The 25,767-nt window shown below is 44.2% G+C and overlaps 1 protein-coding gene across 1 annotated transcript in view; it reads left to right on the top strand.

Annotated features, from left to right (window-relative positions):
- Positions 1 to 25,767, top strand: part of EEPD1 (endonuclease/exonuclease/phosphatase family domain containing 1) — a 155,385-nt gene that overhangs the window by 84,138 nt on the left and 45,480 nt on the right. The gene's annotated exons all lie outside the window — the stretch shown is intronic.

Here is a 25,767-nt window from a genome sequence, read left to right on the forward strand (position 1 = left end):
TTTCTTCCTTTCTTTCTAAGTTTATTCACTCTTATTATTTTACCACTTAGCACAGATTTAGCTGTTTCCCAAAGCAGCATTGGCATAGCTATATGCTGCTGATTGTCACTTTTATATTCCTGCCACCAGCTCTTCAGTTGTTCCTTAAAAAGAATCTGCCAGCAGGAACCACCCTATTTAATCTGTCTGTTAGAGTTGATCCTACTGGTTAAAATGATACCTGTCTTGTGAAAATCAGTGGCAGTGTTCCAGAGGAAACATTTTTACTAGTGTTGATCGAGCACCGTAGTGCTCGGGGGCTCAGGCCGAACACATCGGTCGAGCACCCGAGTATAATGGAAGTCAATGGGAGAACCCGAGCATTAAACCAGGTACATACCCCCTGCTCTGAAGAAGGCAGAGTGCCTGGTTCATAGGAAAATGTCAGAAATTGATGGAAACCCCACCGAAATGGTTCAGGAACAGCATGGGGAGGATGTCTGGATGCATCTTGGACTGCCAGGTCGCTGTTGGGAATGATGTTGTCCACAGACTCACAATAATATACACAAAACCGAAGATAAAATCGATTTTAGAGGAAAAATTGTTAGGAAACATTTTTTCCTGTATATTTACTTGTATATAAAGTGCAAGTTTACCCAGAAATTTGGAGGATTTTTGGAACTGGGGCCATGATTAAGAGAGACAGCCGGTGGCATCCGTATTGCGCCACTAGAGGTGAAATTCATGGACCGGCGCAAGACGAACCACAGTGAAAGGATTGGCAAGAATGTTTTCAGTAATCAACAATGAAAGCCGGAGGTTCGAAGACGATCCAACAGGCGATTCGGTGGCGTTATTCCCATGACCCGCCAAGCAGCTTCCGGGAAACCAAAGTCTTTGGGTTCCGGGGGAAGTATGGTTGCAAAGCTGAAACTTAAACTAATTGACAGAAGGGCACCACCAGGAGTGGAGCCTGCGGCTTAAATTGACTCAACACGGCAAACCTCACCCTGTCTGGACACGGAAAGGATTGAAAGATTGATAGCTCTTTCTCGATTCTGTGGGTGGTGGTGCATGGCCGTTCTGAGTTGGTGGAGCGATTTTGTCTAGTTAATTCCAATAACCATCGAGACTCCTCCGTGCTAATTATTTACGTGACCACCGGCGGTGAGGATTGTGTTGACCAGACTCTTATGGGAGAGTGCCTGCTGCTTAGCTGACCATCAAAAAAATTATGGTTGAGGGCCTGCAGGTGAGCTGACAATCGCAAACATTATGGGCGAGGGCTTGCTGCTTTGTTGACTCTAGATAACTTCTGCCTGATCGCACGACCCTGTGACGTCGATGATCCACTAACTGGCAGTGTAATGAAGAGCAAGCAGCGCTTGCATAGAGCAATGTCTCCTCTTCAAACAGCTGATCGGCAAAGGTGCCGGGTGTCGACCCTCGCAGATCAGTTATTGATGACCTATCATGGGGATAGCTCACAATACAAACAGGCTGCACAATCCCTTTAACTTAAAGGGGTTGTCTCATGTGACACATTAACGTCATATCGCTAGGATATGCCACCAGTGTCAGATAGGTGCACCGATCTGCAGAACGGGCCACTGGAAGTGAAGGAGAGTGCACTACGCAGGCGGGGCATGCTCTCCATTCATTTCCATGGGAGCAAACACGCTCAGCTATTTTTGGAAGTCCCATAGAAGTGAATAGAGAGCACATAGCGCAGTTGTGACCACCGCTCTATTCATTTCTATGGCACTGCTGAAGATAGCCAAGCCAGTTCTTGGCTATTTTCGGCATTCTATTAGAAATAAATGGAAGCTGGCAGCGCATGCACGGCTGCTCTCTGCTCATTTCACTAGAATTAGGTGCGGGACCCAGAGGTGGAACCTGCACCTATCTGACATTCATGGCATATCCTAGTGATATGCCACCAAAGTCTCAGATTGGACAACCCCTTAAAGGGGAAAATGATGGATTTTGTGACACAACAATGATGATTTTTAGAAATTTGTCAGAATAGATCAAATCTCAAACAAAAAGAAATGTTTCAGAAATTGAATCTGCAATAGGAGCCAAATCATAATGCTTCCTGCCAGCCAATCTAATCTTATCCCGCTGTGGTAGACGCAAACAAAAGATGTATAAAAATAGTTTGACATACTAGTCTCGAAACATAACACAGGGGGAATTTATTATTGACTTTACTCCAGAAAACGGTCCTTCAAAAGTTACACATTTTAGAGCAAGCTACATCTGTGCAAAAATATGCAACTTTTGGCTGGTTCCCCAAAAGTGGGTATGACTTACCAGTTGGGGGCGTGGCCTCCCGCCTTGGCAAATTTACCATAATTAAAACCACAAACTGTACACCAGATCACAGCTGGCAAAGATTAGATTTTTTTGGGGGGCATATGCAGGGCCAAAAGATGCACCAAATTTATTAAGTGGTGTACCCCTTGCACTTTTTATATAGACGCATGTATGAAACACCAAGCTTAATACATTTCCCCATTTTTTTTATTTTTTATATTCCCTATTTCCCATTCCATTTCCCCCACTTACATTTTACATTCGAAATTATAGAAAGATGTGGAAGTTAAAATATTACTTGTGCCTTTCAGAATGTATGGATGACAGAAATAGCACAGCGCTAGTAATTCAAATCTATACTACATTTTCCGTGTTCACATACAGTATATCATATGTCTGCCAGCAGCTGGTTCAGTTTGCCTTCTAGGCACATCCTTGTTACAATTTATTATGAACTCCGTGAACTTCATGCATAAAATCACAGTCATGACCACAAATCCTGCCCACTCTTCACAGGGCCTGAAATCATTGATTTTAATGAAGAACTTCAGTGTATCTGTAGAGAAGAGAAATCATTGAGGTAGGGAATGTGATGGAAGCCAAAGGTAATGGTCAAACAGAAAACTCCCTTTAAAGACTTTTGCAACCATTTTAATATTCCAGTGCGTCTAACATAAAATTTAAAGCGAGTCTGCAAATAGTTTTAATACATATCAAATTGTTTTGTGTATACAGGTCTAAAGCAGACATATACATTTTTTTCCTTTTGTTACACATTACAAACAATCCATGTGTGTAGTCTCAACCTGCCATCATGTCTTAAAGGGGTTCTGCACTTTCATTTAACTAATGATCTATCCTCTGGATAGATCATCAGCTTCTGATCGGCGGGGGTCCGACACCCGGGACCCCCGCCGATCAGCTGTTTGAGAAGGCAGCGACGCTCCAGCAGCGCCGCGGCCTTCTCACTGTTTACCGCCGGCCCACTGACGTCACGACTAGTATCAACTAGCGTGGGCGCGGCTAAGCTTCATTCAAGTGAACGGAGCTTAGCCCCGCCCACGCTAGTTAATACTAGTCATGACGTCAGTGGGCCGGCGGTAAACAGTGATAAGGCTGCAGCGCTACTGGAGCGCCGCTGCCTTCTCAAACAGCTGATCGGCGGGGGTCCCGGGTGTCGGACCCCCGCCGATCAGAAGCTGATGATCTATCCAGAGGCTAGATCATCAGTTAAATGAAAGTGCAGAACCCCTTTAAGGCCTGATTACACTGTCCAATGTTCTGCATTGCGAGCGCTAATGGATGATAACAAATCCATCAGCACTCGTTTGCACTGGCCTGATTACACCAATCAACCAACATATCCACCCCCCAAGATACAAAAGATTAATTCAACACCCTATGCACAAAAAAACCAAATTTTGCAGAACCTTTTACAATAACAAGTACAAGAATACACATTCCTCTATTGAACAACATCCATCTTGTTCCTCCAATACCGGCATCAATTTCTCTTCCAAACACTTGGTTAATATACTTGACAGTTCCGCTTCCAAGTCAAAACCATCCTTCCCCTCACAACAAGTCTCAGTTAAATAACCCTTGCTTTTTGGGGCTGACTATCACTGACAAATGCAACATAATTAATTTGGACAAATTATCACTTACACATGACGGGAATCATCCCCTCGCAACAAGGATTATAACCCTACTCCTCCCGGTAAGTCTCAATCAAGCAGCCCTTGTGCTTCGGGAGGTTCCAACATTGACAAATCTAATACAATTGACCTGGATAATTTGTACCTGTATTCTACACCCACACTGCCTAGGGCATCTATCTCTCTTATATCTCCAGCAGAAAGTGTTTCCAATATCCAACAGGAAACCAATCCCCCCAAAAGTCCATCCACTTTAATATGTTAATTCTGCCAGGGTGCATATTGCAAAATTCCCCCCTTAATTTATCCACCTATTCCTCTTCAACTACTCACTTGGAGATTTTTTTTAGCCTTACCTCCCAATCTATCGGACAGTCCTTTTTTAGAGAAACTGTCACCCACCATATCCCTATGAAATCCCACACCTCCAACTCGGAAGACTCTATCCAGTGGCTATTGGCGCCTCTTCTTGTGGCTATTTTTCTTTTGGATTCTCGTTCTGTTACTGACTAGACTGCCCATTGTTCAGGCAGTGCAAGCGCTGATGGGTGATAACAAATCCATCCGCGCTTGTTTGCACCTGCCTGATTACACTGCCCAGTGTTCAGGCAGTGCGAGCGCTGATGGATAATAACAAATGATTACACAGGCTGATGTAAACTGAATGTGGGAGAAATGATTGCTACCTCAGTTGATCCTCCCTCAATCAGTTCTGTTGATTATCAGCAGCACGTCCCTGATTACACAGAGAGATGTACTGCCGATAATCCTGATGAAAGATTGTGATCAGTGACAAACAAATATTTGCTCATTTATCGGCTGCTCGATTAGATGGGCCAGTTCCTGTAAAAGCTTGTTCCCGATGATTGACCCGAAAATCATGCGGTCTAATAAGGTTCTTACTCCATTCCCTCTATACCATCTTGCTTATCTACAGACAATAGAAGAGGGAACTGGTGGAATTAATACTTGGCAGGAGGGTCAGAACTTCCCCTTCAAATGTTTATGCTTTTATATATCCATAGTGCACAGATACAAAGTTAGGCAACAGTTCATGAAACCATCATGAGATAGTTACTCAAACGTGGTTAGCAAAGAGTCCATCAGCGTAATCCAAAAGTATCTGGAATTCACATGGAGATGCTGCTGGAGGAGAACAAGTGTGGAGACACACATTTGGTGTTTTAGGGGACCTCCCCTTTACTCAAGGAGGTCCCACAAAACACCAGAAACTTATTCCCACGCTTGTTCTCTTCCTCTCCATATGAATTCCAGCCACTTTTGTATTGCACTAGTGGATTGTTTGCTACACACGTTTGGGTGATTTTCCCATGATGTTTTAAAGGGGTATTGTCACCGCTGGGACCCTCACCTATATCGAGAACGGAGCAGGGAAAGTGGCGGCTGGGGTCTGGCCACTAAGCGCTCTCCCCATAGAAGTGAATGGGAAACCATCGCACTTGATCGGCCACTGCTCCCATTAATTTATATGGGGCTGATGAAAATAGCCGAGGTAGTCTTCGGCTATTTCGGTGGGCCCATAGAAATAAATGGAGGGCAGCTGCGAAAGTGCAGTACGCCCTCTGGGAATTTGCTTCCTTTACAAGATAGGTACGGGTACCAGAGGTGGGACCCGCACCTCAGAGACAATGGGAACATATACTAGCAATATGCTCCCATTATCTGAAATGGGAATACCCCTTTAATGAACAGTTTGTTGAAGTCTGATTCCAGACTTTGTAGCTATAAAGTCATTGGGTCTAAAAAGAAAAGACGTCCTGTGAGGTTAGCGTACTGCATGTTGCCTTTTCGGGAGATCAGACTCTGCCTAGGGTATACTTGTAGTCAGTAATCTTGGGGACACATAGGTCTGCAGATGAGTTGTAGACACAAAACTGGATTTTTAAGGCTATTTGAAAAGTAGAGTAGCTTTTAATTTTAAAGGGACACGTCCATCAGAAAAGGTATTTTCTAAACTCAAGTGGGGGAGATTTATCAAACTGTTGTAAAGTAGAACCGGCTTAGTTGCCCATAGCAACCACTCAGATTCCACCTTTCATTCATCACAGCTCCTTTGGAACATGAAAGTGGAATCTGGTTGCTATGGGCAACTAAGTCAGTTCTATTTTACAAAAGTTTGATAAATCTCCCCAAATATTTATAAAAAACATTTTTTTAATTACATACAAAATAGTATCATTTTGAGGCAGTCAGAAAATAAGGTCTCCCGCATAGATGGGTAATTCATTCTCCGTTTACTTCAGCTGTGAGGGGTAAATGTTGCAAGGTAATCCTTATGATAATAGTAGGTATAGGATTAGGATAACAGTATGACAGCATCGTTGTTCTCTTAATAGGCCTAAATAAAGATGCCCACAGAAGAGCATTGCATTGATCAGTGTAAGTCACCCTTACCCCCTCTGGCTACAGTGAATGAATCTGACGAGAAAGTTAAGCAAGGCTGTTTGCCATGCTTGAAGTCCACACAAATAAGGAAATTTAAAGAGCCAGGACAGGAAGTAGTTTATATGGAGTGACCTCAAAAATGATATTCAGAAAGCCATCCACCCATTTTTTATTTAAAAAAAAAAAAGATATTACATAGAATATTTACCTATAAAATGTTAATATGTGTAGAGAATTTTTACGGAAGTGTTCCTTTAAATGCGCTACTGGAGTCATAAAAGTGGTTCCAAAATATACATATCCTTTATTATTGTCTGAAATGGTTGATGTGGTTTACACTTCATAGAAATTATGCAAATGTATCCTGTTTATTATGTTCGTTCCTATAAAATTATAATTGGTTATTTATTGTTATTTTGCTCACTTACCGGGCCAATATGTAGTTATGCATGTACAATATATGATACTTCACTTTACATAATCTTGTTTTCTTCTGAATTCAATGGGACTGACACCATCATCATCATAATAAATGAACAATTCAGGGCTTGTTGTTAAGGTTAAATCTGTCAGCACCCCTGAGGCCCATTGTCAGGTTTGGTGGAGGGTTGAATTTCACAGCTGCTCTGGGTGAAAACTAAACATACCTTTTGGCAGGAAGCCCTGGTGAAACAATGCTTGCCAAGAAAGGGTGACCTCGGTGTAGCACAGATCTCCAGCCAACCATTGTTTTTCATGTTCACAAGGAGCTGTTCTCAAGGCTCTTTTTTCGGGAGGGGAATATAGGATCTTGAGTCACTTGAATATGTAATACGATTTACCCTCCTAATCTTGTGGTTTAAAGATTAAGTAGCAGATCAGATGGGTTGCATGCATATTACATGAGCTTTTGTCTTCAGATGTATAATCATTCTGCCATTTTACTTAGAAGTTATGTAATGTCTATGATACGAGCATTGAAGCCTCTTATACCTGTACTTTGTTTTCACAAAAGCGCCAGAACATTCTTTTTTCTCGATTTTTGAAATATTTGGCATTAATATTTGGCCACTGGTGTATGTGAAGCATGTATTTCTCATGTCCTACTGATGACCCTTTATGCATAATTGACGTACATAGGTAAACTTAGCGCTATGTTATCTTAACCATAAAATAAAGCTGAATATCTGTGCCTTCCATTTGCCTTCTTCACAATTTTTATCCAAGCATTATGTTTTGAGCATTACAAAAATGTCCTATGCTCTTTCTCTATGCTTCCTGGTGGGATATCAGTGCTGTGCTATGTACTCTGAGCCAGACATGTCTCCTATCTGCTGCTTCTTAGGCTGCTTTCACCGATGTGGTAACCTGCTGGAGTTCATTGATTCCGGTATAGCCGGCTAGGGCCATAGCACCATCAGCCCCCCCCCCTCCTTTCCCCCATTGACTATAATTGCATCCGACTGGGGATCCATCCAGTTTCCGGAGTGTTGGGATATGGCCACAGACAAAAATAGTGCTTGCACTAGTTTTTGTCCGGCCAAATCCCGACTAGAAACCAGCCCGATCCCGGGTTTCATTATAGTCAATGGCCTCCGGCAGTGAACGTCAGTATCTATCTATGCCAGATATGGTAATATCTTTAATGCATATTTAAAGCTAGCCTTCAAGGGATATTCCCATCTCAGACAATGGGGTCATATCGCATATCTCTAGGATATGCCCCCATTGTATTATAGGTGCAGGTCCCACCTCTGGGACCCGCACATATCTCGTAAAACTGAGCCGGCAAAGTGAAGGAGGATTCACCGTGTACTATTGTAGTATGAAATGTAATTAAATTAAAGAAAAAAAAGGAAAGATGGCAAAATGAAAATCAGACTGATTAGTGCCAACCAGTATACAAGGCAAGTGGAGTGGCAACCTTTATAGGAAGTGAGCACTTAGGCGAAGGTTACTTTTCAGCAAATGGGTCCCACGAGAAATAGTGTCAATGGTCACTGGTATACTGTTTGGATGGAGGGGCTGTCATCATGAGACCACTCCTCTAATGTTTACAGTCAAAAAGCACCTTCAATAAACACTTAATTATAGTTTATCGGAATCCTGTATCGACGGTAACAGTCAATTCTGGGATGTCATAAAACGTATTTACTTTATTAATATAAACTCAATCAATACAAGGCAAACTGACATTTGAGGGACAAATTTTGTGACAAACCCTGGAACTATGCCTAGATATTATATACCACTGGGGAGCATGCGCTTCTTTACCTGCCATGACAGGTCATATTACAATAGACCCCCTGCTGATGGAAACTGGCTTAAAATGTGTTCCCATGTTGTAAAGCGATGTTTAGTCTAATTTTAGCTGAGAGATAGTTTGGGCTGTACAAAGGGCTTCCTGGTCTTAAGGAAAAATCATAAGATGCACTGTAGCCCCCAGAGCTTAAGAATTGTACTGGAAGTGTTGTCCTTGAAAAGCAGGCGTGCTGCTCACTGGCGTTGACTTACATTTCTTTATTTAGCAGCTAGGGCGTTTTTATTATTGAGTATGAGAAAATGTTCAAGTGGTCTTATGGTATCATGTCAAAGAGTAGTTGGTTTACAATATTTAGGTAGGGATGAGCGAACTTGTAACATAGTAATATAGTTTTTAAGGCCGAAAAAAGACATCTGTCCATCCAGTTCAGCATGTTTTCCTGCAAGTTGATCCAGAGGAAGGCAAAAAAAAAAACTGAGGTAGAAGCCAATTTTCCCCACTTAAGGGGAAAAAATTCCTTCCCGACTCCAATCAGGCAATCAGAATAACTCCCTGGATCAACGACCCCTCTCTAGTAGCTATAGCCTGTAATATTATTACACTCCAGAAATACATCCAGACCCCTCTTGAACTCTTTTATTGTACTCACCATCACCACCTCTTCAGGCAGAGAGTTCCATAGTCTCGCTGCTCTTACCGTAAAGAATCCTCTCCTATGTTTGTGCACAAACCTTCTTTTCTCCAGACGCAGAGGATGTCCCCTTGTCACAGTCACAATAGATGATGGGAGAGATCTCCGTTCTGACCCCGGATATATTTATACATAGTTAATAGATCTCCCCTCAGTCGTCTTTTTTTCTAAAGTGAATAATCCTATTTTTGATAATCTTTCTGCGTACTGTAGTCCACTAATTCCAGTTATTACTTTAGTTGCTCTCCTCTGAACCCTCTCCAGCTCTGCTATGTCTTCCTTGTTCACAGGAGCCCAGAACTGTACACAGTACTCCATGTGTGATCTGACTAGTGATTTGTAAAGTGGCAGGACAATGTTCTCATCACGGGCATCTTGTTTTCAAGTTCAACGTACAGGGTTCGGGTTATCTAATAATTCAGTTATGGATTCCACTACCACGGACCATAACTTATGGTCTGTGGTAGAGGGATCCTTAAAGGGGTTATCCCATCTTAGACAATGGGGGCATGTAACAGACCGTTTCAGCAGACAAGGGGTTAAAATCCGTTCAGGCGATATGCCCCTTTCTGAGAGACAGGCCCAGCTACTGCAGAACACCAATGTCCCGAACTGGATACAAAGTAGCACTCCAAACTGGAACCTCACGAATAGCTGCTAGCAGACGAACAGGAATCAGCTTACACTCCTGGCAATCAGTCTATAACAGCATACAGCGGATCCCCCCAATAACGAGACAAGGCTCCGTGTTGAGGGTCAAGCAGTGGTCTGAGGTCCTGGCACACCCATCCTGTTTTTGATTACAGTTGTTGCAATTACAGGTCCGCCCACAGGGAGGTATGAAACAACCAAGCCCATCTGGTGTACACGCCCCTAGGGGACCAGAATGAAGACTGCGTCACAGGACAGATACAACATATCCCCACAATGCATCATGGTTCCCTCCTCTCTGTCCCGGAGACAACCGAGGAGCAATCCAATTATCTCTCAGGACAAAGGGAGATCACCAATACACATGTGAGGACAACAGAACAGACATCACCATTTAAACACACAATGGGACAATGGCACAAAAGAAACACACCCAGCATATTCCTCCCAAGCTGACAAGTTACACTTATTATAAATTGTTACAACTTTGTGAGTTTACATTGTCCATACATATAACTTACATCAATTTAAACAGTATAGCTTGGGGACAAACCTATCCAAAATTCACTTGAATAGGTTTAGGGGTTTAAAAGTTAGTATGGGCCATAATCCTGGGGCAAGAGGCCAGCAGCCAGGCCTCTCCAAAACCCAATGGCGAGGTTGGTTTCGCCACAGGGCATATCGCTAGGATATGCCCCCATTCTCTGATAGGTGTGGGTCCCACCTCTGGGACCCGCACCTACAAGGAGAATGGAGCGGAGAAAGTTGAGGAGGGCACACTGCTCATGTGCAGCCACCCTCCATTAATTTCTAAGTGCATTGGAATTTATACAGTTACCATTGACTGCAGTGGAAGCTGTATAAATTGTACAGTCGTGGCCAAAAGTTTTGAGAATGACACAAATATAAGTTTTCACATTGTTAAGACTTGGGTGCCATATAAACCTCAACATCAATAGATACTGTATCTTCAGGCAATAATAAGGTTTCTGACTTTTGGGACTGTCAAAGGACAGTCTATCTATCAGTTCCCATAGCCATGAGATTGTCAGCAGATCCTTGCGAAATTTCATATCTTTGGACTTGTACCCTCCAGCAAGTGTTAAGCCAAACACCTCACCAATAGATCTACAACTTTTTATGCACGGCACAGAAAAAAATTCAGTTTTGTTCAGTAATTTAACAAAGATGCTTAGTGAGTTTTCTGGTTGGTCTGTAGCATAACAGTATAGTTGGATTGGAAAAGATTTTGATTTTGTAGCCTATTCACTTTTTATCACAGCACAAGGACATGTTGCCAAGTGTCACGTGACCATGGTAGCCACATGCTTGTTGTGGAGGTGATGTCACATCATAAATAGTACATTGCCAATGTAACCAGAAGTTCTGTGGCATAATCATGTGATATGTGGTGCAGGGAACTATGTATTTTCTGTGTTTTAAAATTATAATCAACTGTGCATTGTTTTTTATTAGAGGTGGGACGACGAATCTTGTTGGATTCGAAGGATTCGTGGACTCGAATCCCAACCTCATTTATTAAATTCGAATCCGACGAATTCATGACAGCGGTGACCGGTGCAGTCCCAGTATTCTTATGCACCGGCCCCGCTCACTGTAGTATAATCTTATGATCTAACCTGCATTGTTAAGATATAATAATCCATCTGTATTACTTACATTACAACATTAATAGTTGTGAGTGACATGCTGCCCGCCCATCCTCCCGTCCTGCCTCCTCCCTCCTCTCTGCTACTGAACTTAATGCTGTAATGTAAGTAATACAGATGGATTATTATATCTTAGGCCTCTTTCACACTTGCGTTGTTGGGATCCGGCATGCACTTCCGTTGCCGGAGGTGCCTGCCGGATCCGGAAAAACGCAAGTGTACTGAAAGCATTTGAAGACGGAACCGTCTTCCAAATGCTTTCAGTGTTACTATGGCACCCAGGACGCTATTAAAGTCCTGGTTGCCATAGTAGGAGCGGGGAGCGGGGGAGCGGTATACTTACAGTCCGTGCGGCTCCCGGGGCGCTCCAGAATGACGTCAGAGCGCCCCATGCGCATGGATGACGTGATCCATGCGATCACGTGATCCATGCGCTTGGGGCGCCCTGACGTCACTCTGGAGCGCCCCGGGAGCCGCACGGACGGTAAGTACACTGCTCCCCCGCTCCCCGCTACACTTTACCATGGCTGTCAGGACTTTAGCGTCCCGGCAGCCATGGTAACCACTCTGAAAAAGCTAAATGTCGGCTCCGGCAATGCGCCGTAACGACGTTTAGCTTAAGGCCGGATCCGGATCAATGCCTTTCAATGGGCATTAATTCCGGATCCGGCCTTGCGGCAAGTGTTCCGGATTTTTGGCCGGAGCAAAAAGCGCAGCATGCTGCGGTATTTTCTCCGGCCAACAAACGTTCCGTACCGGAACTGAAGACATCCTGATGCATCCTGAACGGATTACTCTCCATTCAGAATGCATTAGGATAATCCTGATCAGGATTCTTCCGGCATAGAGCCCCGACGACGGAACTCTATGCCGGAAGACAATAACGCAGGTGTGAAAGAGCCCTTAACAATGCAGGTTAGATCATAAGATTATACTACAGTCGTGGCCAAAAGTTTTGAGAATGACAAAAATATTAGTTTTCACAAAGTTTGCTGCTAAACTGCTTTTAGATCTTTGTTTCAGTTGTTTCTGTGATGTAGTGAAATATAATTACACTTCATACGTTTTAAAGGCTTTTATCGACAATTCCATGACATTTATGCAAAGAGTCAGTATTTGCAGTGTTGGCCCTTCTTTTTCAGGACCTCTGCAATTCGACTGGGCATGCTCTCAATCAACTTCTGGGCCAATTCCTGACTGATAGTAACCCATTCTTTCATAATCACTTCTTGGAGTTTGTCAGAATTAGTGGGATTTTGTTTGTCCACCCGCCTCTTGAGGATTGACCACAAGTTCTCAATGGGATTAAGATCTGGGGAGTTTCCAGGCCATGGACCCAAAATGTCAACATTTTGGTCCCCGAGCCACTTAGTTATCACTTTTGCCTTATGGCATGGTGCTCCATCATGCTGGAAAATGCATTGTTCTTCACCAAACTGTTGTTGGATTGTTGGAAGAAGTTGCTGTTGGAGGGTGTTTTGATACCATTCTTTATTCATGGCTGTGTTTTGGGGCAAAATTGTGAGTGAGCCCACTCCTTTGGATGAGAAGCAACCCCACACATGAATGGTCTCAGGATGCTTTACTGTTGGCATGACACAGGACTGATGGTAGCGCTCACCTTTTCTTCTCTGGACAAGCCTTTTTCCAGATGCCCCAAACAATCGGAAAGAGGCTTCATCGGAGAATATGACTTTGCCCCAGTCCTCAGCAGTCCATTCACCATACTTTCTGCAGAAGATCAATCTGTCCCTGATGTTTTTTTTGGAGAGAAGTGGCTTCTTTGCTGCCCGTCTACTTGCTGGTAGCCGCCGCAAAAAACCGCCCCTCCTCCTGTTGATTGACGGGGCCAGCGAGCGCTCTCCTCCTCCGGCTGGCCCTGTCATCATTTCAAATCCCGCGCCTGTCTTCATTCGGCGCAGGCGCTCTGAGAGAAGGAGGCTCCTCAGCACTCCCTCAGTGCGCCTGCGCCGATGACATCACCGAAAGAGAAGACGTCGTCGGCGCAGGCGCACTGAGGGAGTGCTGAGGAGGCGAGCCTCCTTCTCTCAGAGCACCTGCACCGAATGAAGACAGGCGCGGGATTTGAAATGATGACAGGGCCAGCCGGAGGAGGAGAGCGCTCGCTGGCTCTGTCAATCAACTGGAGGAGGGGGCGGTTTTTTTGCGGCGGCTACCAGCAAGTAGACGCCCTACTTGCTGGTAGTGAAATGATTTGCATATTTTAAAAGATCGTTTTTTAAGGAAAAGAAGCCACAAAGGTAAGATCCCTATATAGGGAATAGTAGTTAAATAAGGATTTTAACAAGCCCAAAAAAAATAATGTGTTTTAGGGGTGACAGAAGCCCTTTAAAGAGATTCTGTCACCATGAAATACACTCGAATCTGCAGGCAGCATGTTATAGTGCAGGAGTTGCTGAGCAGATTAATACATACTTTTTGGGGAAATCAGAAAAAAATTGTATTTTATACATTTATATCGCTACTCTTTCTGAGCTCATTTGTAAACTGGGGCTGTCATTGACAGCTGTCTCTGTATACACACTTACACAGAGAAATTGATCAGCCACTGATAAGATGGCCCCCATTTTCAACTGAACTCCTCAAAAAGAAGAGAAATTTTAATGTATAAATTACAAGTTTTTCTTAATTGTTTCCCAGAAAATTATATATCAATCTGCTCAGCTCGACCTCCTCCTTCTTTCTTTAATGAATGTGTACCCTGAAAGAGGATCTTGCATATAACGTTAAATCTTTAAGAACTTGATTTAAAAAATAGGCCATTTTCTGATTTCACGTTCCCCCTAACTCAACAAAATCAGTTTGAACTTCATATATAGACATTTTTTCTTTGTGTAAGTCACCTCTACAAGAATTCCTGCACGGCAAGTTTATAGCCTACAAGGTTTTCTTTACTAAAAAAAAGTGTTATTACAGTTATAAATCGTAAAACCTATGGCCATTTGGCAGTAAATTCAAACTCTTGATCTCATTTCAAGGATTGTATTAACTATATTGTATATGGGAAATTTGTCATTTTTCTGTGAAACTTTTACCAACTTGTATCTAGTATGGGGGTGGTGATCACCTAACAAATATGCACAATCCATTTGAGCCTTACAATTGGCGTATATGCTCCCATTGTCAAGTTTATTTGTCACATACAGCGCAACAGATAGTATAATATGCGGTGAAATGCTTAAACGACATTCCATTACAGTAAAAAAGAAAGAGTAGCATAACATTGCATAAAAAACATTGATGGTACAATCAAAATTTATCCCGATTGTTTAGCTACAGGATGCACATTCATTTATTTATCTGTTTCTCTATGATGTTCTGATTCAGCAATGGCCTGCATGAAGAAACTCTTCCTCATTCTTTGGGTGTTAGCTTTCAAAATGCAGTAACATTTCCCAGACCGCAGGAGACAAAACAGACCATTATCTGGATGTCAGTGGTCTTTCACCACCTCCATGGTCATGGTCAAGCATGACCATGAAGACAAATGAGCTGCAAATCAGGAAGGTCAGTGCGGATTATTCACTCGGCCGAGCACACCACCCTTTGAAGTGCCCTCCTGTCCTGTTTCTTGCTACTACCGAACCAGGCTGTAATGTTTCCTTTAAAGATACTCTTGATGACACAGGTGTAGAAGTACTTTAGTATCCTGAGGGGTAGTCTGAAATCCCTCAGGCGTCTGAGATGATAAATACGCTGACGAACCTTCTTTACCAAGACGTTGACGATATCTGTAGTGCTCCATTTACCTGGTGGAGGCCAATAGACTATCCATTTGGTCTCTGTCGAGTTAGTATACGTAGGTATTTTTTTTTTTTTTCATTTTTATGGGAAAGCAATATTATCTGCAATTTTAGACTGTCTCACTTAATTTTGGATTTGTCAAAACCTAAGCAGAGGGTGACTACTTTATTCCATGGTCAACCTGTTGGCTATACAGTACCAGTCAAAAATTTGGACACCCCTTTATCATCCATGTTTTTTCTTATTTTCTACATTGTACAGTAGATTCATATTGAAGACATGAAAAACAATGAAGGAGCATATATAAAAGGACATAGTAAACAAAAACAAAAAGTATTAAACCAGAATATATTTCATTTAAGAAAATACTTTAGATTCTCCAAAGTAGCTCCCGTTTGTTTTGCTAACAGCTTTGCACATTCTTGCCATTCTCTCAATCAGCTTCATGAGGTATTTCACAGGAATGGTTTTCCAACAGCCTTGAAGGAGTTCCCAGAAGTACCGAGTACTTGGCTGCATTTAGACGCATCAATGACCTGCCTGCGAAAGGTTGTTCCCGATCATCTGGCCGTCTAAATGTGCTGCCGATCACCTGATGAACAAGCGGTACACTTGTTCATCGTGTGATCCTGGCACTCGTGCAGGCACCACCAATCATGGTTTCTGAGCAACAGATCATGTGGTCTAAACAGCGATCTGCTGCTCAGAAGCCATAATTCTGTATGAGGAAGAGGGATCTCTACAGCGATCCCTCATTCTCATACAGTAAAGAAGATCGCTGCTTGTAAATGTGCAGTCTCCTCCTTTACTGAACGAGCAGCCGGCTGTTGGGAAGAAACGCTTTCTTCCTGACAATCGGCCGCTCCATCAGCCCATCTAAATCCACCTTAACTCTCTGCAGCCCAAATAATCCTAAACCATCTCAATTGGGTTAAGGTTAGGTGATTGTGGAGGCCATGTCATATGACATAGCAGTGCATCACTCTCCTTGGTCAGACAGCCCTTACATAGCCTGGAGTTTGGTTTGGGGTTATTGCCTGTTGAAATAATAGTGCCACTAATCGCAAACCAGGTGGAATGGCATATCGTTGCAGAATGCTGTGGTAGCCATGCTGCAAATATGCCTTGAAGAAATCACCAACAGTGTCACCTGCAAAAGCACTCCCACACCATCTCCTCTACATTTCATGGTTGGAACCACAAATGTAGAAACTATCTTCTCTGCATCTCACAAAGACATGGCGGTTGGAACCAAATATTTCAAATTTTAACTCATGAGACCAAAGTACAGATTTATACTGGTCTGATGTCCATTCCTTGTGTTTCTTGGCCCAATCCAATTATCTTCTTGTTGTTTCTCAGTAGTGGTTTCTTTGCAGCATTTTAACCATAAAGGCCTGTTTCTTGAAGTATCTGCTGAACAGTTGATGTTGAAATGTTCCTGCCGCTTGATCTCTGTAAAGCATTTATGTATGCTCTAATTTTGAGGTGCTGTTAATTTGTGGTTTCTCAGGCTGGTAACTCTAATGAATTTATCCTATGCAGCAGAGGAAACTCGGTCTTTCTGAGTCGGTCCTCATGAGAGCCTATTTCATCATAATGTTTGATGGTTTTCATGACTGTACTTGAGGATACCTTCAAAGTTCTGGAAATTTTCTGGATTGACTGACTTTCATGTCTTAAAGTAATAATGGATCATTTCTCTAATTAGTTTAGTGTTTCCTGCCATACGATGAATTACAACAGTAGTAGAATAGGGCTAAATACTGTATAGAAATGTGTACCAATCCTACCTCTGAACAATACAACTGATGGTCTCAAACACAATAGGAAGTCAATAAATTCCACAAATTAACTCTTGACAAGGTATACCTGTTAAAAAAAAATATATATATATACATTTCAGGTGACTACCTCATGAAGCTGATTGAGAGAATGCCAAGAGTATGCAAAGCTGTCCTCAAAGCAATAGGATACTATGGATACGATTTGAAGAATATAAAATACAAAATATATTTGTTTGTTGAACATTTTTTTGTTTACTACGTTATTTCATATGTATTCCTTCATTGTTTTCATGTCAGTAATAGCTAGATAGAGAGATTTATGAAGCCATGAATTTCATGACGACTCAACTTCATTGGGCTTTGGCACTTTTTCGAATCTGCCTCAATAGTCCTATTTAGATAAGCATGACATTGAGTTGTAAAATATAACACTATTGATAAATTTACTGCACTGGGCCGTACAAAAACTTTCTTAGATAACTGTCCATGCTGTCTATAGTAATCATGTTTCATTTGTCCTGTACTGTACAGTATTGAGATATTAAATATAGATTCTGATTGCAGTTAGAATTTTTTTTTCAAGAAGAACATACAAACTAGACATCTACAAAGCCATCCATATAACCAGACCTTTTTATCTAGGTTTCACGTAACATTCTAATTTGCAGTTTGTTGGTGTCATCTAATTCCATGGTGCTACATTTCTGTACAATCAATAGCTATATACACAAACGAGGAAGAACAAGTAGCTCTTATTAGTCCATTAATGTTTAATCTGCATTGTCTTCCAGTGCTCAGTATAAGTAGAGCGGAAGCTAAAATATTTGTGTTAGGCCTTTTGTGTCTGCTTCTGATCGGCATTTTTTGTGGATCGCACATGGACCCATTGATTTCTGTGGGTCTGCAAAAAATACGGACAGCACATGGACAGGGGAAAATGGAGGGAGGAAAACACTTGTCAGAGTTGGTGTCATGCAATTTATAAATTTTACTCATTTATATAGCGCTGACATGTTCTGCAGCACTTTACAGACATTAGCATTAGCAGTCTTTGGAATGTGGGAGAAAACCAGAGTACCCAGAGAAAACCCACACAAACACAGGGAGAACCTACAAACTCTATGCAGATGCTGTCCACTATTTGCACGGCTATAGGATGTCCTCTTAATTATGTTTAAGATGAACAGTGCCAGGAATAATAATATACTATTTCAAGGCAGGTTATTGCTCATAAAAATATTATTGGAGGATACATTTCCTAAAGTGTTTCGCTTCTGGGCTTTTTAAAAGGGTCCTCTGGGAAACAACAAAACAAAAAAATACTGAAAAAACTTATTATAAATATACTTCTAAATGTCTTTAGTTATTAATAATGGCTCATTTTATCAGTTGGAGAAAGTAAAATGGCCACTGTCAGATTCCTTCACGTGGAATTCATCCTAATGACGCAGCAGGAAGCCTGCGTCAGAATGCAGAGCACAGAGAGCAGGAGCCCTTAGTAAGCTCCGTTCTCTGCCTGCATCAGCACTTTGAAGTTATTATGTGATGATGAGTGTTCATCTGTGTCTTTCTGCCCTGGAACAGAGCTCAATCTCAATCTGAAGTGTTTTCTAATGACAGCTCCACCACAGCAGCATGTCTGGTCCTCATTCCAGCTTCTGAGTACAAGGTGAGCTCCATTCTGAGTCAGACACAGATAAGACCTTATCTCAGCTGTGACCTGTACATGCTTTACAGGGCTCATACAGGCAGAGATCGGAGCTTACATAGGACTACTGCTCTGCGTTCTGGCACAGTTTGTCCTGCTATGTGATTAGGATGGATTCCATGTCAGGGTATGTTTACACAGCTAAAGTCTGCCACTGATTCAGCAGCGGAAAACTGGTGTTTTCTGCTGCTAAATCCACATACAAAACTCCATCAACAGTTTCCCCATTGACTTTAATGTAATAAAACTACACCATGTAAACACAGTGTAAACCTATATATATATTTTTTAAATCAGTTTTCTGATTTGAAAAACGCTTGAGAAGTGACATGTTATCTCTTTAAAGCAGAGAAACCTTAACCAAAACTCTTTTAAAACTCTTGTAAAAACTCTAAAACCTCCACCAAATTACAAATATACAACAAAAAAATGACCTGTTTTCAGCTACTGATCTGCAACTGAATTTTCTTTTGTGGATTTTAGCCAAGTGAACATACCCTGAATAAATCTGACAGTGCCCATTTTACTGATTGCCCCTAGATAAAACAAGCCATTATTAATAATTAGAGGCATTTATTTATTACTCTGTATTCAGTATTTTCATTTTTTTGTTTCCTGGAGAGCCTCTTTAAAGTGTCCAAATTCCTTCAGTGTTTGGCCTCATGGACTCGACCGTTGCAGGTCCGTGCCCATATTGCATAATGCCACCACCGGCCATGTGCGCACCGTATCATGGATGTGGACCCATGTGCGGCTGGGCGGGTTTCCAGCCAGGTGAGGTCAAATACCGGACTGGAGTTTAAAGCGAACCTTTCACCTGGATTTCACTTAATAAACTATCACCAGTACCTTATAGATTATCCTCATTGTGTTTCCATACAGTCTTGTGCCGCTTTCCTGCGATGTATATTCATGAAAAAAACGACTTATAAAGTACTCTTCTCCAGCTCCTGAAGTCAAGGGGGTAGCCCTTCCTTCACTCCAGGCTGTAATTCCCCTGCCCTAACCACGCCTCTAAGCAGTGTAATTGACACCCGGCTCAGTCGCCGGGACCACGCTTGTACATGCGGCGCATGTGCCGTCGGCCTCACTAGCAGCGTGATCCCGTCTATCAAGCGGACTCAAGCGCGATCCTGTAACTGAATCGCGCATGCGCCGTCCCCGATGCCTGCCTGTCTTCTCTTCCTCACGCGCGATTCAGTTACAGGATCGCGCTTGAGTCCGACGGCGCATGCGCCTCCTGTACAAGCGCGGTCCCGGCGACTGAGCCGGGTGTCAATTACACTGCTTAGAGGTGGGGTTAGGGCAGGGGAGTTACAGCCTGGAGTGAGGGAAGGGCTACCCCCTTGACTTCTACCGTGACTTCAGGAGCTGGAGAAGAGTACTTTTATAAGTCGTTTTTTTCATGAATATACATCGCAGGAAAGCAGCACAAGACTGTATGGAAACACAATGAGGATGATCTATAAGGTACTGGTGATAGTTTATTAAGTGAAATCCAGGTGAAAGGTTCGCTTTAAGTGCCAGTCCGGGTTTTGGCAGCATCTGGCTGTCCTTAAATAGGCAGCTGGGCTCAGCAGAGATGTTTCTGTTTTTGGGATCTGAGGCATTGTGCTGTGCTGGAGGGCTGAGAGCTGCATACTGGGGAAGCAGGCCCCCTAAAGCCTACTGTGGACTACTGGAGGCAGAACTGCAAGCAAGGTGACTTGTGTTATATGGACTTTCCATTGTGTGTGAATTAGCACCAAGACTGCAAAGTTACGTGCTGTTATGTGCAATTGCCTCAAGTGTGAATAAACATTGACGTTTTGAGTTAAGAAATTATATTTTGCCTCTGTACTGTGCATGCTTACACTATCTACCAGAGCGAAACCCCACAATTGGTGGAGGATGCGGGTAAGAGCAGTGAGGGTGGCGTGCACGCCGATATTTTTGATTTCTGCATTTTTCATGCATGGTTGTATGTCGTACATTAAACCAGCTGTATTCCAATCAGTGCCCCACAACAAATGGAGGCTGTTGTGAATGCCCTCATGGAGGCTTATCTGCAGCAGCGAGAGATAAACCTGCAGCAACGCGAGGCTAATAAGCAGCAGCAGGAGACTAACCAGTTGCTGCTACGACACGTGATGGCTTTGCAGACAGCAGGAGCAACCCCGAACATCCACGATGCTCGGAAAGCAGTCCGTGCCGCGATTCCTAAGATGACCCCCCCAGACGACATCAAAACCTACCTGGCGATATACGAAAAATGGCCATCAGGGAAAAGCTACCCCGTGACCAGTGGGCTGAGGTCGTCGCTCCATTCCTGGCATCCGATTTCCAGCGCGTGTGTTTCAACTTGCTGGATGATCAAGCGGCCAAAAAGTAAGGGGTGAGATTTTGGCAAGACTGGGAGTGAATGTGTTGGTCCGGGCCCAGCGGGTACATCAGTGGGGGTTTAAGCCGGCTGAGCCTGCGAGGACCCAGTATTATGACTTACTCCACCTCTTGCAAAAGTGGCTACAGCCTGATATGCTGAGTCCCACGGCTATGCGGAATAGACTATTAGCTGATATGTTCTGGAGAGCTCTGCCACCCCCTCTCCAGCACTGGATTGGCCAAGTGTCTCCTGGCAATGCCCTATAAATGTTGGACCTGGTGGAGCGCTACGAGGCTACTAAGACTATTACAGTTTTTTGTTTTTGGGAGGTGGGCAGTCAAACCCTGTAAATCTCCATCCCAGACCCGGCGACTTGTACCAACCAAACCCACCTGGGGTGTACCCTCTACGGACCTGGCTCTGATAGTCTGTTGGCGGTGTCAGGAGCCGGGCCATGTAAGGGCTGACTGTCCCCATCAGGTAGAACCCATGAATACTAACTATGGCTACCGTGAGTCGCTATATGCAAGGAAGCTGTGTGCAGCAGGTACCCAAAAAACTCTAAACTACCTGTGCCAGGTGGAGGTAGGAGACACTCCAGAGGAGGCTCTGCTGGACTCGGGGAGTCTGTTGTCCCTAGTAAGGGCTTCCCTGGTACGGTCAGCGGAGTATACTGGCCGGAAAGTCAGGGTCATGTGCATCCATGAAGACTTGAAAGACTATCCCCCCACACTGGTGTCTCTAACCACAGGGACTGGCAGATAGACTCCCGAAGTGGCAGTTGCCCCAAATACACTACGAACTTATAATAGGGAGTGACTTCCCAGCACTGTGGCCTGCTATGAGAGTGACTGATACCCATGAGACAGGGGTAACTCTAGCAGAGTGGCCCGGCTCAGGGGGGTGACCAGAACCCTGGGAACCTGAGACCGAAGGGCCAGCGGTAGGGGTGACCGCCACTTCAGGGGAAGAGGGGGAGACAACCCCGCTAAGTGTGATGGTGGGAGATGTGGAGGACTTGCCGCCGGGTCCTGAATTGGCAGACCTCAATGTCTCCGGGGATAATTTTGGTACCGCCCAATGTCGGGACCCAACCCTATTCCGTACCTGGGAAAATGTGTTAATAGTAGATGGTAAACCACAACAACCTGGGGCAGAGTCGGTGTTTCCCCGTTTTGTGGTTCATCAGGATATGTTGTATCGGGTAAACCAACTACGGGGTGAGCCTATTGAACAGTTGGTGGTCCCCAAGGCTTATCGCAAGCTTGTGTTAGATCTAGCCCACCAACACGTTCTCGGGGGTCACCTGGGGCTGCAGAAAACTCAGGATCGTATTCTACAGCGGTTTTACTGGCCCAGCATATTCAAAGAAGTGGAAGAGTTTTGTAAGTCTTGCCTGACCTGCCAGATAACTAGGCCCCAGCCACAATTCCATAGTCCCCTTGTACCTCTCCCGATTATCGAAGTACCGTTTGACCGAATAGCTATGGACCTCATAGACCCAGTACCGAAGTCCGCCAGCGGGCATCAACACATCTTAGTCATTCTAGACTACACCACTCGGTACCCGGAGGCAGTGCTACTGCGACATACCTCAGCAAAACTCATAGCTAAGGAGTTAATGGAGATGTTTTCCCGAGTAGGACTACCTAAAGAGGTTCTGACCGACCTTTTATGTCCAACGTGATGAGTGAACTCTAAGTTGCTGCACATAAAACAACTACGGACGTCCGTTTACCATCCACAAACGAACGGACATTAAAAAATGTTGAAAAAGGTAGTGTCTAAAGATGGGAAGGACCTCCTTCTGCCCTAACTCATGATCGCAGTGCGAGAGGTACCCCAGGCCTCTACTGGGTTCTCGCCTTTCAAACTGCTATATGGCAGACACCCTCGCGGTCTCTTGGACGTGGCCAAAGAGGCATGGGAACAACAACCCACTCCACATAAAAGTGTCATTGAGTACATTACCCAGATGCAAGTTCGGATAGAGACAGTGTTGCCTTTTGTTAGGGAGCATATGGAGGCAGCTCGGCGAGCCCAGAGTCTGGTCTATAATCGGCAGACTTGGATCCGGATCTTTAACCCGGGTGATCGGGTTTTGGTTCTGGTGCCGACCGTGGACAGTAAGTTCCTGGCTAGGTGGCAGGGGCCCTACGAGGTACTTGAGAAAATTGGAGATGTAAACTACAAGGTACACCAGCCAGGGCGGCGAAAACCAGAGCAGGTTTACCATGTGAATTTACTCAAACCGTGGAAAGATAGGGAAATATGTACAGAAGACAGCCCGCAGCCGGGTTTTCTAGGAGAAGAGGTACCGGCCCCTCTGTCTGATGCAAGAGAGGCGACTGTCACAGTAAAAATTGCTGACAGCCTCTCCTCTAAACAGACTCAGGAGGCCAGGGAGTTCGTTAGTCGGAACACGGATGTGTTCTCGGACCTCCCTGGATGCACTTCCATAAACCAGCATGACATTGTCACTGAGCCTGAGACAAAAGTCCGATTAAAACCATCTCGGCGAGAAGCCATATCGGAGGAGGTACAGCTAATGTTGCAGCTAGACGTCATTGAGGAGTCCAAAAGTGTGTGGGCCAGTCCTATAGTATTGATACCCAAGCCGGATAAGACGTTGCGGTTTTGTAACTACTTTGGAAAACTTAACGAGGTTTCCAAGTTCGATGCCTATTTCATGCCCCGGGTGGATGAGCTCATCGAGAGGTTAGGACAACCCCGGTATTTTTCTGTTTTGGACCTGATGAAAGGGTACTAGCAAGTGCCTTTAACGGAGGCTGCCAAAGAGAAAACTGCCTTCATCACGCCTGAGGGGCTGTAGCAATATAAGGTCTTTCCCGTTTGGTCTGCATGGCGCCCCCGCAACTTTTTAGCGACTAATAGACATTGTGCTTCATCCACATCGTCTGTACGCTTCGGTTTACCTGGACGATATTGTCATCCACAGTACCGACTAGGAAAGTCACCTACCTAAAGTGCAGGCTTTAGTGGACTCCCTTCGGAAAGCTGGCCTAACCGCTAACCCCAAAAAATGTGCGATAGGGTTAGAACAGACTAAGTACCTGGGGTATATCATTGGGCGCGGAGTCATCGAACCCCAAGTTAACAAAATAGAGGCGATACGGAATTGGTCCCCGACCTGTCATCACTAGGCAAATAAAGTCATTCCTGGGAATGGTGGGCTATTACATGAGGTTTGTTCCCCTCTATTCGACTCTAGCCGAGCCCTTGACAGGTCTTTTGAAGGGGCGAAAATCAGTGATGGTTCACTGGGATGATCGGGCGGAAGAGGCTTTTGCTGCTTTGAAGTCGGCCCTGTGTGGGTCCCCGGTTTTGGTGACGCCCGAATTCAAGAAGGAGTTTGTGGTACAAACGGATGCCTCCGAAGTAGGCCTCGGTGCTGTACTTTATCAGGAAGTCAAAGGGGAGAAGCATCCTGTTGTATTCCTAAGCCGCAAGCTCACCCCAGCCGAAACCAGGTACAGTCTAGTGGAGAGAGAGAGAGAGTGCGCCGGGCTATCAAGTGGGCACTCGAGTCTCTCCACTACTATTTGTTGGGGAGAAAGTTCTGCCTGGTGACCGACCACTCCCCTCTGAAGTGGATGAGCCAGGCCAAAGACAGGAATGCCCGGGTCACCAGATGGTTTTTGTCTGCAGAACTTTAAGTTCTCGGTAGAACACAGAGCAGGCCGGTTGCAGGGAAATGCAGATGCCCTGTCCTGGGTGGATTGTCTGCCATGTGTCCACCCCCACAGAGTTGAACAAAGGTATGTGACATAGAGAGGGGTTGTGTCTGGCAAGGCAGGTATTTTCCTCCCAGCATGTGCGGCCGTTCCGGTCCGGGTTATAGCAGCACCTGGCTGTCCTTAAATAGGCAGCTGGGCTAGACAGAGATGTCTCTATTGTTGGGATCTGAGGCTTTGTGCCGTGCTGGAGGGCTGAGAGCCGCATGCTGGGGAAACAGGCCTCCTAAAGCCTACTATGGACTACTGGAGGCAGAACTGACAGCAAGGTGACTTGTGTTATATGAACTTTCTATTGTGTGTGAATTAACACCAAGATTGCAAAGTTACGTGCTGTTTTGTGCAATTGCCTCAAGTGTGAATAAACACTGATGTTTTGAGTTAAGAACTTGTATTTTGCCTCTGTACTGCACCCGCTTACCCTATCTACCAGAGCGAAACCTTACAACTGAAACACAAAAATGTAAAATACACCACATACCATCACTAGTGTTGATCGAGCACCAAAGTGCTCGGTTGTTCAGGTGCTCTGGCCGAACACATCTACTGAGCACCCGAGTATAATGGAAGTCAATGGGAGAACCCGAGCATTAAACCAGGCACCCCCTGCTCTGAAGAGGGGAGAGTGCCTGGTTCATAGTAAAAGGTCAGAAATTGATGGAAACACCACTGAAATGGTTCGGTAACAGCATGGGGAGGATGTCTGGATGCATATTGGACTCCCAGGTCGCTGCTGGGAACGATGTTGTTTGAGTAGTACGCCACTTTTAC

This window comes from Bufo bufo, chromosome 5 (assembly GCF_905171765.1).
Source record: "Bufo bufo chromosome 5, aBufBuf1.1, whole genome shotgun sequence".
NCBI classification, from domain to species: domain Eukaryota; kingdom Metazoa; phylum Chordata; class Amphibia; order Anura; family Bufonidae; genus Bufo; species Bufo bufo.